The sequence below is a fragment of the Lygodium microphyllum genome, chromosome 1, assembly GCF_053477565.2.
Source record: "Lygodium microphyllum isolate KBCC chromosome 1, Lygodium_microphyllum_v1.1.10, whole genome shotgun sequence".
NCBI classification, from domain to species: Eukaryota; Viridiplantae; Streptophyta; class Polypodiopsida; order Schizaeales; family Lygodiaceae; genus Lygodium; species Lygodium microphyllum.
In genome coordinates, this window is record NC_141135.1 from 122,579,012 (window position 1) to 122,589,481 (window position 10,470).

The 10,470-nt window shown below is 36.7% G+C and overlaps 1 pseudogene across 1 annotated transcript; it reads right to left on the reverse strand.

The window, feature by feature from the left end:
• Positions 1-4,114: 4,114 nt before the first annotated feature.
• On the reverse strand, positions 4,115-5,968 carry LOC148041630 (uncharacterized; annotated as a pseudogene). Its single transcript, XR_015692452.1, has 3 exons — positions 5,777-5,968; positions 5,412-5,537; positions 4,115-4,681 (listed from the first exon to the last, which is right to left on the reverse strand). The product of XR_015692452.1 is annotated as an uncharacterized LOC148041630 (transcript).
• Positions 5,969-10,470: the final 4,502 nt, after the last annotated feature.

Below are 10,470 nucleotides of genomic sequence, written 5' to 3' on the forward strand. Positions count from 1 at the left end.
AAAGATATCCTATAAAATTGTGTGTATATTTTTCAATGCATGTTTTTTACGCTTTTATGGTATTTCATGTATTATATATATATATGTGGTATTATCTTAGCCTCTTGGAGAAGAAAAAATCTTGGAAGATTTGCATGGAGATAAGGAGACAAATTTATCATTACAGGTAATGATTTTATTTAGATTTTTTATATTTTTATTAGATAATTTATAATTTTTATATATTTATATTAAGATTTATTTATCTTTGTAGATGAATATATTTGTTGAAGGAGAAGAAAGCTTTCAAAAATTTTAATATTATACAACAAATCAAGTTTTAATATCTATGTTAAAATTTATTTTGACTACATATTGTATTTTTAACATTTTATTTTATTATTTACTTTGTTAAAATATGTTATTCCTAAAGGATGTTGAAAATGAAGATGAGGATCTTGATATGGAAAGTTGTGCAAGCTTTTCAAAGGTGTTGTTACATGGTTTAACAAAAAGAGTACATTCTAAAGATATTATACAACAAAACATCAACAACTCAAGCAAAGATAAGGTATATATTTTGTTTTGATATTGTAGTTCTATATTTTTAAATTTTATTACTAAGTTTATTTTCAAATATAGGTTTATGCAGTAGATGAGAAAAATGATGAAGTAACACAAAAAAATTTGAGAAAGAAAAATGTAAATATTAATATTTATGTGAATATTATATTTACATTGTGAAACTCTAAATGTGATTTAGTATTTATTTATCTATATGTTTATGTTAGCCAAATAAAAAAATGATGAATTATTTGCAACAAAGAAGCAAAAAAGGAGGTAACAATATCAAAGAAAAGAAACTAAATGTATTATACATGAATTTTGTATTTTTATAAGTCTTACATTGGATAATCTAATTTAGCTATTTTATTTGGATTAGGAATGTAAAGATATTTCAAATCCAACCATTGAAATTGATAGTTTCAGTGATATTCAAAGGGTAACTTTCTTAAGAGTTATTTTTTATTTGTACATGGTATTCATTTAAAACTATAATAATATAAATATGTATTTTTAAATATCATAATTTAATTATTTTAAATAAATTATAATAATTAAATTTTTGTGATTTATTTTATAATACAAGTTGATATGATGAGAGAAAATATGGAGACGATACTTTTAAAGTACCTCGGTGTGCATACGATTCATGATATGTACTTTTCATTGAAAAGTACATATATAAATCTTAAAAAGACCGATGTTAGCTTTGGAGTCTTTTGTAAGGGTTCAAAAAAACCAACAAGTGATAATATGACACATGAGATTGTTCATTGGCTTTTAGAGAATGACAAGTTTGTAATAGCCACAAGTAACAATATGATTAGTCTCTGGATGATGTGAAGATTGTAGCATAGTGTTGTTATACACTACTCATTTATAAACTCATTACTACTTTAGAAAATTTATTTTTCTCATTCATTGAGACTATGTATTGATGTATTCATTTGTTGAGTTTATATTAATCAATTAGATGTGTACTAGGTCTTATTTGAAATTAACTAAATAATCTCTATGTAATTTTCTAGTTGAGAATTTTAAATATAATTTTCTACTTAAAAATAGACGAAAGTAGGCATGTGTAAACTAGGAAAAATGTAATATCTCTAAGTAAAAGAAGAAAATAGAATTATATAACAACTTCCCTAGATAGGAAAACTATCATATGCAAGAAATTTTCCCCATATAGGGAGACAGTAAAATTTTCTTATGTTGAAAAATTCCCACACATGGAAATTTTTTTACATAAGAATGAAAAAAAAGAGGATTCCCTAGTTAAACACACACATAAGTAGGGAAAGGAAATCATAGGGAAAGTGGAACATTTCCTAGTAGAGAAAGGAGGGTAGGAAATTTTATTTTTCCCTATGTAGGGAAATTTTCCTATGTAAGAAAGTTTTCTAACATAGGGAAATCACATTTTTTCCTATGTAGGGAATTTTTCCTATATAGGAAATTTCAAATGTGATTCCATAGTTTCTCAAACCAAGAAATGTTCCATTTTCCCTATGATTAACTTTCCCTACTTATGTGTATTTTTTACTAGGGAATTGATAGGGAATTCCCTTTTTTTTTCCTATATAGAGAATGATCAAAAGTTCCTTGTGAATGATCAAGTAGTAAGTTATAGGAAATATAATATTAGGTAGAAACCTTAGACAACCTCAGTAGTATTGATGTTATTGTACTTTGATATTGCGTTTCACATGTAAAAGTGGAATAATACATGCATGGACAACTCTAGCCATACATACATTAATTTGTTTTCTTCAATCTCAATTTCAAAGACTATTACATCTTCCTTGTGAAACAATCCCACTTTAATTTCATAAGCATAATTAACCTTGAGCTACATAATAGATTGTATTCCTATGTTGTAGTGGCTCTCACTTGACACTATAATTGCATAATTTACACTACAAAGTTTGTTGTTGAGTGCAAAAGGTAATGGCTAATTTGGCATAGAATTCTACACATGTTCTTTTGCTGGACATATAGTATGGAGTCGATGTTTTGGTGTGAAGTAGTAAAACGAACATTTCAACGATCAAATAGTAGGTTAAAGGAAATATGCTAGGTAGAAACCTACACAACCTAAATAGCATGGATGTTACTATTTGATGTTTGTATTTCACATGTAAAAGTGGAACAATACATGCATGCACAACTCTAGTCTCACCTACATTAAAATGTTATTGTCAATCTCAACTTCCAGAATTATTACATCTTCTTGGTGAAACAAACCCAATTTAATTTCATAAGCATCATTAGCCTTGAGCTACATAATAGATGATATTCCTAGGTTGTAGTGGCTCTCACTTGATACTATAATTGCATAATTTACACTACAACTATTGGTGTTGAGTACAAAAGGTGATGGCTAACTTAGCTTAGAATTCCACACACGTTCCTTTGCTAGACATGTACAATCCTTTTATAAGCGCAATCATTTCCTACTTAAGGGCCTAGCTAGCATGGGCATATTATAGTTTACAATTGTTTTCATGGCACTCTTCTAAGTATGTATGTTTCTACACACTTTTCCTTAATTGTATAAAGTCGTCAAAGCTTTGGATATCAAATACTTTTGTACACTGTGCTAGAGATATAGCTAGAAAGTCTTGCAATTAAGAAAGAGAAGCTAGCTGAGATAACAACATAAGATGTTTTGTTCTAGTAGAAGAAATGGGATTAGCTTCATTAAAGCTAGGAAAGGAAGCTTATACCCAATGGAAAAGTGTGAGTTTTCTTTCCTTGAGAAAATAAAAGGCAGCAAAACTTTATCTACACTTTTAAGAACACAAAAGTATTGATATCCAGAATCAATATTATGTCAATTTGCATAGCAGGTGATGCAAACAAGTCCTACTTTCAAAACTTATGCCAAATTTCAGCTTCCTTTGATGGAACCTCAAGGAAAAGCAGCAACAAATGAGATGATAGAAGGTGTACAATTCCATATGAAAAAATATCATGTAAGTGTAGCAAACTTACACTAAAACATCTGAAACCTAATAATATCAAGCACATACACTGATCAGTTATCCGTGCTAAAAATGAGGTTCCTTGAAATCCTTTGATGGGCCAGCCGCAAGTTCCGCCAAAACATCATAAGTTTCCTAGCGGCATCTCGTACACTCTTATAAGCCTCACAACTACTTCACGCTACGATGCAGCCAACAGTCTACACGGGAACTTATGTTCTCAAATCATGTCAAAACACCTTCACAAGCACGTCATCACTAATGAGAAAGCCTCCACCAGCATATTGCCACACGGTCAGAACATCACCGAAGCATGTTCAGTTATAATGGCTTCACCTCTTACCGCACGGCGCATAGCACTATACCTATTGATCCATATATACCGAAGCGGTGTCCCAGTCCGTCAGTGCAGAAGGTTCAATTACATGAATTACTAAATCCCATTCAAGGCTGCGCCACTGACAGCTAGCAATATTACTAATGAGCTGATAATGAAATATTGATCTGGATTCGTGAAACTGTACTACGATTTGGGTAGCAAGAGAGAGTAGAGAGCCCTGTCGCTGTACTTGTATCAGCAAGGCATAATTTCTGTCGCCAATTCAGCCATCTATTAAGGAGTTCGATTAAGAAGCTGTATAATTATGCAGATAATGGGATCAAGTAATGACGTCTGCCAAGGCCATTTTGGCCTTCTCATGAACTAACTTACATTTTTATGAAACATGGATATGCTGACTTTCATCACAAATCTGCTATCACGTCCAAGGTTAAATGAAGATGAATGAATGTCAAGCCCGGTGAGATTTTGCACGGATTAACAGTTAATATCTCTGAATGACCCATGCCATCGTTCTCATGAAATCATTATGAGGACTTGGGGACGAGGGCTTTATGTATGTAAGGGACGACTCCTCCACTAGAGATGGTGCCTTTGAAGACATCGTCTAGGTCTCGGTCAGGCCGGATTGCAAGCTGGAGGTGTCGAGGCGGATCCTCTTTAGCCCGTGGTCTTTGCATACTTTTCCCGCCTGTTCAAGAACCTCGGCTGCCAGATACTCCAACACGGCCGCTGTATACACTGCTGCCGCTGCGCGTACCCTTGCAGCTGCCGTCGTTAACTTGAGATCGCGATGCAAGCGGCCCCCTGGAAGCTGAAAACACAGGCAAAGTTAAACGGCATCGAGTCAGCATCTGGTTCTGTCAAAAGCTCCGGCTCCCGCTATAACACTAATTAATACTCATGAAACCTTGGATATCTCAAGAAGGTTTCCGAAAGGAAATTACTTCTTAGTCACCATAAAAGCTTCAACAAACTTGTTAGTCATCATGAAAGCTTCCGACTGAAAAAGAACGTCGTTTCCTAGCGCTAATCATGAACTCTTGATCCATCTGCAATCGTGAACGCTTGATCCATGTGAAAGGCTTTCCTGACGCTAAACGTGTTAACTTTCAAGACAGGATGAACTTTATGAGGAACTGCTGATTACGGGATTTCCAGACGCCAAACGGCTAAAGTTTCAACTCTAAGATCTCTGTTGCCAGGGCTCAATTAAACCTGAACCGTTTCGACATTCGTCCTTCAAAACATTTCCAGAAGAAAGCTCCGAATTGGCATGGCATATAAAACAGTCATAACTAAGTACTCCACAGAACCAAAATGCGCCGGCATTGCTTACACATTAGCAGTGAGGCGGAGTCAGGACTGTAGCCTGTTCATGAAACAGGCATAATTTCCGATAGAATCTAAGGGTAGAAAGGTTCGGCTTACGGCGCTGGAGAAGCTAGGCGCAGCAGATTGGACACTAATCAAGAACCTCGCTAAAAGGCTGATCAAAGTAAGAGAAACTAGAAAACGATGGCCATGATGAATATGGTCAGTACCAGTAAGCCAGCGCGAGCGGCCCTACTCGACGGCGTCGGCGGCGACATTGGCTCGGACCTTCGGTCCTCCTTCTCAACGACGTCGATAACGCGTTTGCCCTTCCTGCCAACTTGGCTTCCACCAACCTGCAGCAAAATGCCACGGCATCAAGCTTCTGCTGCGTAAGGGAGCTCGAGTCAGCAGGACCGTGAACTGTTGCTTGTTAGGCCTCTGAACGTTGAACAGCTTATAAAATATGAAGGAGCTACGATTCTGCAAATGGTAAGAGAAACTACCGAGCCGATTCGATAACAATCATATTCTCCAAAGGCTGGTCAGCTTAACAGAAAAGGAAGGGATGGAGGCGGCCACAAGCACTGTTCACCTGAAAGGCTTCGCCACTAGCAGACGTCCGCTGCAGCTCTTGTTGGTCCATCGCGACGGATTTTCGCTGGAGGAAACCCTGCAGGAGGCCTTTGCCCCTCCCCCGCCCTGATTGGCTCCCACTTCTACCAGCCTGCTCCATCGACCTTGCGCTTCAACGGGCGAGAGAGAGAGAGAGGACGATCGCGCGCTACTGAAGAAATACTAAAGGATTGCAAGGTTGGTCGACTCACGACAATGTGATTTATACGCCGCAAACTTGTCCCGATTTCTAACTAAATAATGCCGAAATGCATTACCAAAATAAAACTCGACTCGTTTTTCCTGAAACAATCGCTGCATTGCCCTTGCCAAAAACATGTGATGAATTGGCGTTCACAAGCAACTTTAGACCACTGCCTATATAGCAAATCCATGTTATAACTAGTATGAAGAACAATCGAACTAATAGAAATACAACATTTCCTGCAGAGTTTCAGCTTCATGAGGTTCTTCTAGCTAGTAAAACCGTTTTTCTAGTTACTATCTAGAAAATTAGAGCCTTATCTTGTAACCTTATGGAGGAACTTGTTATGTAACTAATAACAATACGGACATAAGTAGAGAATTTTGGGTTTCACTAGTTAGAAGTGGTAAAACACTATCCTCCAACTAGAAAATATGTACAATCTTTAAGAGCTCATGATTTTCCTCGTTAAAACTAGTGAATCGACGTCCTTTGATTAGGAAACTATCTTCATGTACTACTTGCTAAGTGCAAAATTTATAGATTATAAGGCCCCTTTCAAACATGGTGGGGGTAGAAAGCCATGTGAATAGTACATTAATCTGATTGCATATATATATATATATATATATATATATATATATATATATATATAAAATGTTTGTATTTACTTTGTTTTAGGCCTCCATATATAAACCGATTACACTAGTATAGTGGAAGGTTAGTATACATGTGTCACATGAAGACTGGTTTGAATGCCATGATGCACAAAAGGGCACATGCATTTTTATTGTGCAACCAGTACTCTCCGAATGGCTTCGTGTTTCCACCTCTTTTATCGAGGCATATGCATTTTTGAACACGTGTCTAACAGAGATATGCTATTGCAGAGATTGGCCATGTTTATATCGACCCTAACTTTGTTACAATATGTATGGGTGTACCTTCCATTGGGCAAAGGATTAGTTGATCACCATGGCCTTATTTTCATACTTTACATCTACACATACATACATACATACATACATACATACATACATACATATATATATATAGATGTATATATATATATGTATATATATATGTATATATATATATGTATATATATATGTATATATATATGTATATATATATGTATATATATATGTATATATATATAACTACAAGATATAGGCCTTATATCGATGTTAAAAATGACGAAAATATAAATAAATAAATTTGCCCCGTCGTCGCAAAAATCGTCGTTATTGGCGACGCTATAGAACAATTAGTATCAACGTGGTTATCAGCGTCACTATTTGTATCGTTATCAATGTTGCATTTTGTGGCACTGATACCGACGCAAATGACGATGCTTTGCGACAATAATAACAACGTCTATAACAACGCGTGTAACAAATTTGTAACGCTAATAACGATGATAACAGGAAAAAAAATTTGTGGCAACTTTATTTGGGCCATACAAAATAGTTACTGCACTGTGTACAATGCTGGTGTAAATAAAGACAAAGTGTACTTAAATCATAATACTGATACATGAAATAAATACATGATCGCATAATGAAAGCGACTGGTACAATTATGGCAAGATATCACTCTTACATAGAAAATGTCTACACAGATCAAGTGACCAAAAAAGAAGGGTGTGCAAGATCCAGGGATCTAAGGGTGAGCTATACATCCTCATCATCTAAAAGCTCGTCCCACCACAAAGGAGCATCGAACAAACTCTGTAAAAAAGAAAACAACTATATATTAGTCCACCATACAATTATAATGCATTCTAATCACTACAACAAAAAGGTCTCTTAGATGCACTTTTAGACGTGATTTTTGAATTGAGAGAAAATCTTACGGGCGCGTCTACAAGCCTCTCTATGTGTGTGTCTACAATTTTGCATCTATAGTCGCATGTATGAGGAAATCCACATGCACCAATAGACGCACTTTAGACGCGCATATACACGCATGAATACAAGCGTATACGAAAACCAAAATTGCTATTTATTTAATTTTTTTTTTGCGTCTACAAGCACGTCTACATGAAAAATTAGACAAGTACATATACACGTTTATAGATGCACTTTTAGATGCCCCAGTAGACGCGAATGCAAAACCCAAAATCTTCTTTTCTTAAAAAAATTATTTATTTATTTTAATTAATTTGAATTATATAGCGCATGTATGGGCGTCTCTATTGTGCATTTTAGACGCGAGTATAGACGCACGTTTTCTACAATTTAGACGCCAAGCACAGAATTGGAAGAAAAAAACCAGAAAGCAACCACATGCTCTCTAGTTTTTTTCCCCCCTCCCATACATCAAATTGTGCATTTGGGAAAAACACAATAGATCTAAAGGCATGGGAATTGAAAACAAAAATCCATATATTCATTATATATAAAACGCATTTACATGGGGAGTTTAAGTGCTGCGACCTAAAGCGTGGCCGCAAGCAGTAGGCTCAAAGATGGATAATAGATATACAAGGAAACAAGGCCATAGAGGAGGTATGGGGCTGTTGAATTCTCATAGCTCGGTTGTATTGCTCCTCAGTGATGAGACCCTCCTCATAGAAGTGAAGCCATGTGGCTACGCGGTTATGGCCTTGATGGTAACCTACCTTTCAAGGAGTAGGTATCCTACCAACGATAGTAGTCTGCAAAATAATTATGATATATACAAACAATTATAAGACACAATGTATTAGAACAAATTATATAAAGGATTCACTACAACAAAAAGGCTCCATAGACGCGCTTGTAGACGCAATATTTGAACTGTGAAAAAAAATGTCGGGCGCGTTTATTACCACGTCTATTTCTGTGTCTACCGTATCGCGTCTAAAAGCACGCTTATAGTCATAGTTACACGTCCATGTAGACATGCATATAGATGCGCGTATTGACGCGCTATGTAAAAATATAATCATATTTATAAAAAAGTGGATATATTCATATTATGCATCTATACATGCGTGTATCTATGTGTCTAAAAACACGTTTACTCTGCAAGTTTTTGACGAGAATAGACTCGCATTTATCCTGCAATTTAGACGTGCTAATAGACGCGCAAAATAGAGGTATGAAAAAAAAACCTGAGAGCATATGCTCTCTGGTTTTTTTCCCCCCATCAACATCAAATTGTATGCTTAGGGAAAACAGAGAAAGATTATTTCGAAGATTGGATACTGAAAACAAAACAATGTATATAGAACACAAAATTTCATATATATAGATGAAACGTTTTTACATTATGAGTTCTAGTGCTTGTGACGTCATGGTCGCAAGCACTAGCTAAAAGTAATACATATTAGTAAAAATGAAAATTACAAGCCAAGGGGAGGTATGCAGGCATGGGGCTCCTCTATATCTCCTCAGAAGAGGCATCATCATCGCTACCACCACTGCTGCCTGTGCCACTGCCGTTGCCACTGCCATTGCCGCCATTGCTACTGCTAGTTCCCCCTTCGCTATCCTCAACTGCATGAGGGTTCGCCTACACAAAGTATTAAGGTATATAAATACCATTACAAACAATAAATTAGAGTTATCTATACTTTTCATGCAAAAAATAAAACATACCTCTTCTGGTGGTGGAATCCTCATGGCGCGATTATATTGCTCGTCCGTGATGAGTCCCTCCTTGTAGAAATGTTGCCAAGTGGACGCCCAATTATGACCTCGATGGTAGCCTACCTCTCTAGGAGTAGGCATCCTACCAACGATATGATACTACAAAACAATTTGAACATACAACGTATTAAAATACACTACATAATGAAGTGAAACAAATTACAAAATTTAATTTGAAAAAAAAAATCAAATAATACTTACAAACTCAACCTCCCATGACTCCCTGCCACCCGATCCATAATGCGACGATCCCGTGGTTGCCATCTGGATACGTCGCGCCTCTGCATGCCGACGACTTGTCATTTTCTCCGCTGCTCTCTTCTTGACCTCTTTCCACTCCTTGCGGTGGCAATTGGGTGGTTGACCATATCTAGGCGCCCCTGCTCTTGTCTCCGCAGTGACTCCTTGGCACGCGTCATAAGGTGAGACCTCTTGTTATGACGCGCGTCTCTCACCTTTGACCGTCCCCAATCATTTGAGAATCGTGAATTCTCGGGATTAGGGTACCTTCTATGTACGGCTCGTAGCACCTCTTGCCACAAACCATTTTTTTGGTGCTTAAAGGGAATCATGCAATCTTTGTATGTGGCATGCAGGAAACTCCTCAAGTAGGCTATCACTTCCCTCCCCTCAGAGTCATGCAAGATACCACCAACATCAGTGACAGAGTAGTATATTTGTGGAGGCTCACCTCTCTCATTTTTTGGTGAGGGTGATCGAGAGCCACCACCTAGGCAACCCCCACAAAGCCCTCGACCTCCTCGTCCTCCCGCATGACTCTCCCTCCTCCCTCGACGGGCACTAACCTCTACCTCACTCGATACACATGCTTCT